Genomic DNA, 5,008 nt, shown 5'->3' with positions numbered 1-5,008 from the left:
TTATACTGATGATTATGATAGGTGTTGTGTATAAACAACTGACACAGTGCTAGGCACATTACTGATGGTAAGCCACATGATAATCATTATCTGAAATCAATCGCTTACTCAAGTTTCTCATGATCTAGAAGGCTGCCGAGGCTGGGGGTCCAGGAAAGCAAATGCTTGCTCTTGAAACTGTGTCTTTCATCCATTCATTTGTTTGTTCATTCAATAAATATTTACTGAAAACGCATTTCAATTACCCCATCAGTAAAAAGGAAGGTTGTAACAATAGCTGTAGTCATTATTTCTCAAGTGTGAGAAGGCCCTTAAGAACAATCCATTTATCTTTTTTTTAATCTGCAAATATTCTTTTCAAGAAGAGCTTATTATAATGAAAAGATTGTGTTATTATAATATAATGGTGCTTAAATACTGGTTCTGCCCACGTAGTCACTGCATGACTTTATACAAGTTTCTTAATCCTTCTACACATCTGTAAAGTGGGCCTATTAAAAGCCACTGCGTGGTTACTGCAAATTTAACTTTTAATGTAATTAGGTTTATTGGTACAATTTAGGTGTATGCAATGATCATATTCAGCATAGAAAATTTGTACCTGCACATGATATACTGTGATTTTCTTCCTTCCCTTCAATCCCTCTTCCCCTCCTTATTTATAAAGGTTTGTTTCCATGTTATCTTTCCCCATTTTTTCTTTTCCCTTCCTGCCCCCTCATCCCTCCCTCGTTCCCCTTTCCTTTTGAGTAATTTCTGCCCAGCTCACCTTATGTCTTCTACAAATGTGGTTTTTGTTAACACTTACAGTTTCTCACACCAGTGAGATGATGCAGTATTTACACATCTATGTCCAGTTTATTTCATTTGAAAGTGTGGTCTCAAAGTCCATCCATTTAGCAGTAAATGTCTCAAGTTTATTCTTCTTTATGGCAGAGTAGTACTCTAGTATATAAACTACCACATCTTTTTTTATCCATTCATCAGTTGATGGGTATTGTGGTTGTTTCCAAGATTTATCGATCATAAACTGTACTGCTATAAACATGGGAGCACATATATCACTGTGTTATGATGCTTTTAATTCTTCTGGGAAAATACCAAGAAGGGGAATAGCTGGGTCAAATGGAACATCTGTTCCAAGGTTTTTGAAGATTCCCCACACTGATTTCCACAGTGGTTGTACCATCTATACTGCACCAACCATGGAGAAGCGCTCCCTTTTCTCCACAGCCTGGGAAACATTCTTGATAACAGCCATTCTTTCTGGGTGAGACAGAATCTCACCCAGAAAAGGTGGTTTAATTTGTATCTCTCAAATGACCAGTGATGGCGAACGTTTTTGCATGTATTTACTTACCATTTGTACTTCTTCATCTGAGAAGTATGTATTCCTCTCAGGTGCCCATTTTTGGATTGAGCGTTTGAATGTGAGTGATCAGATTTTTTTTCAGTTCTTTATATGTCCTAGATATTAGTCCTTTATCTGAGGAAAAACTAGCTAAAATTTTTCCCACTCTGTGGGTTGTCTTTTCACTCTGTTATCTCTTTTGCTGAGCAAAAGATTTGCAAGAAGATAAAATCCCAGTTGTTGATCCTTCGGAGTATTTCCCAGGCAGTCTGGGTTTTGTTCATGAAGTCTTGCCTACTTCTATGTCTTCAAGAGTTATACTTATTCTCTCTTCCACCAGATTTAGTGTTTCTATTTTAATATTTAGATATTTGATCCATTTTGATTCTAGTTTAGTGCATGGTGATAGACATGGGTCTGGTTTTAGTCTTTGGTATGTAAGCAGCTAGTTTTTCCAGCACCATTTATTAAAGAGGCTACATTTCTTTCAGTGAATGTGTTTAGCCCCTTTGTCAAAAATAAGGTGGCTGAGTGTGTTTGGAGGTATTTCTGCATCTTCTAATATGTTTCATTGATCCTGTGGTCTGTTTTTTGTTGTTCTTTGTGTGTGTGTGTGTGTGTGTGTGTGTGTGTGTGTGGTGTGTGGTGTGTGTGTGTTTTGGCCAGTATAACGCTGATTTTATAACAATAGCTCTGCAGTATAATATCAAGTCAGGGCTTGTGATGCCCTCTGCCTAATTTGTTGCCTGGAATTGCTTTTGTTGTTCCAGGTCTCTTCTGCTTCCACGTGGATTTTAGGATTGTTTTCCCTAATTCTGTGAGGTAGGCTATTGGTATTTTCTTTGGGGTTAATTGCCGCAAATTTTAAATGGATGCCATCCTACAAATCTTCTGCAGTGCCAGGCATGTGATAGTGTCTTAGCTTGGTTGACACCTTCCTGTCATCTCTACATGCCACAATATGGTAAGCATTTCCGATCTCTATGCAGAGATGAGAACCACACAGCGGCCATAAAGGAAGCTAAATTCCTCAGCAATGTTCTATATAACATAAAGCTTCAGGGCCTACCTGACCACGACAGCTCACTTGGCTCTTCATCCTCTGCTTCCAGCACAACCGTTGCACACAATAGTCTTCAATATGTGTTTATAAATAAATGAGCAAAATACAGTCTCCTTTTCTGGGTGGAATAATAGCACGGCAAAAATACCAAAGAGAAGAAAACCAAGAAAGACCCTTGAGGACAAATACGACAGTATTTCTTGTTACTCAGTGATGAGCTGGCTGGGTAGTACTTGGCTTGGTAATGTTCTAGCTAAACAGAGGAAAGTGTCTTCTAAGATCAGGATCAACCTGTACTATACATACAAATCAGTAGGCCTGGTTCTGAGGAGAACCACTTATGCTGTTAAAAGACACAGTTAGATGTCTGCATCTGTGGTTTCTCTATCTGCAGGTTTTGCATTTTTAGATTCAATCAACTAAAGATCAAAGATATTTGGAAAACTATTTGGGAAAATTTTGTGCAGGACGAATAGACAGTTTTTTCTTGTCACTTCCCCTAAATAATATATACAACTATTTACATAACATTTATATTTATTAGGTATTACAGATAATCTAAGGATTAAAATAACAGGAGGATATGTATGACATGCACCATTTTATACAAGACCTGAGCATCCATGGATTTTGTTATCTACATGGGGTCCTATAACTAGCTCCACCATGGACACCAAGGACCAACAAAAGAAGAATATAAGAAAATGTAAATGGCAGAAAATCACAATCTAATCCTTTACAAGCCCCCTACCCGATTCTCGAGTCCAACCACATTGACCCCAGTTTTCCCACTTAGGTGCCCATCACCTGGGGAGTTTAGAAAAATGCTAGTGTCAGGTCCCACCTCCAGGATGCTTATGTATCTGATCTGGAATATAGCTCTAGCAATGTGGTTTGAAAAACAGGAAGGAGGAAGAAGAGGTTAAATTGCGCAGGATTCTAAGTTGCAACCCAGGTAGAGTGCCCCACCTTGCCAACTACCAGGCATCAAATGCAGGCAAATGGTCCATTTCCTCAGTACAAATTATTTCCCTGAGTGTTTCATAGAGCTTCCGATCTGGTCACTTGGAAAAAAGGCTTTAATATCACCCGAGGGCCAGGCCCCCACCAGGCCGGTCTCTGTCTACCAAGGAGAGGAAGGGTTAACCCAAATCCAGGCTGCCTCCTCCCCTGCTCTGCGTCCACCCGCAGCTGAGCACCGTCTGCCTGCCTCGTTGTAGCTTGTACATCTGGTTCCGTTCCTTGGACATATCTCCCTTCTCAGCACTCCCCTCTCCTCAGGGACAGCTTCCCTGGTTCCTGCCCAGAAGAATGACCTGGGGCCAGCAGGATCCAGCCCCGGAATGTCCCCACAGCCTCCTCCCGAGGCCAGACTTCCAGGTGGGGCTTTTGAAGTGATTACATCAGACGGGTCATCAGAAATGTTCCAACCCTCCCAGGAATCTCTTTGGGACAAGTACAAGGTTCTGGCTAATTTTAAATGTAATTAAAAGATTTTCTTCTTTTCTTCCAAAGCATGCTCGATTTCCACAGCTCCCCCTCCTTAGAATAGATTTCCTCTGAGCTCTTCCTTCTTTTATTTTCCAGATTTTTTCTTCCCCAAATAAGAACACTTACAACAGATGCAAAGTCTTTGCTTATTTGTCCTACTTTATCAGCAGATAGTATTTTTCCAATGCAGAAAGGTTTTTAATGGGATGTGGAAACTATCTTTACCCAAAAACCACTAATAATAAAGAAAGATCCTTTTTTATTTTCCCTAAATTGCTTTTTATAACCCATTCAGCATTTTCAGGGACATAATTAAAACATCAAACAGTTTTCCTGCTGGTTATGCTAAAATGTGAATATTTGAAGCAGCCACTATTATTAGATATTAAAATGGAGTTGAGTATTTATTAAAAAGATCCTCTTAAGTGACTATTCATTTGGGTTTGCTCTGTTTAATATAAAGACAAGCCCCATAATGTGAAAATACCTGTTTCTAATAAAGGCCATAATTGGTAGCAGGAGGATTTTTTAAAAAATATATAAAATATGGATTTTGTTCACTATTTTTCTAGCTTAATGTGACTAATTTCCCCATTCAACTTTATCCCTAAGGAAAATTACAGAAAGAAAGGCCATTACCAATACATGAAGCACAGTAGTTTGCTTTCGTTGGATGTAATTGCTATCAAGAAGGCCAGTAGCTGGGTAATTTTGGTTTAAATGAGTACATAGCCTGAAAAAGGATAAATTAACCTTTGTAGGGCTGACATTAGATTCCAGTGAGTGATTGTCCTAGCCCAGTGTACACCAAGTCCAGGGCGGCAGGGATTTGTAGCCTGGGAAGAGAAGCGGGAAATGGCAGGAGCCCCTCCCAAGGCCACAACAGGGTGGGGTAACAGCCAGCACAGGGAGGAGATGGCGCAGGTAGTGGGAGCTCAGAGTGTTCATTTCTCTGTCTTTCCCAGTGGTTCATGACCATCGACTAGGCAGTTTTCTCTTGTCACAAAATCCCCAGGCTTCTCAGTGAAGAAAGCAGATCAAGTCAAGGCACTTGGCGCTGCTAACACCAGCATGCAACATGGCAGAACCGCATCTGATGCGCG

Source organism: Octodon degus, unplaced genomic scaffold, assembly GCF_000260255.1.
Source record: "Octodon degus isolate 3935 unplaced genomic scaffold, OctDeg1.0 scaffold00042, whole genome shotgun sequence".
NCBI classification, from domain to species: Eukaryota; Metazoa; Chordata; class Mammalia; order Rodentia; family Octodontidae; genus Octodon; species Octodon degus.
Note: the sequence above shows the minus strand (reverse complement) of the source record.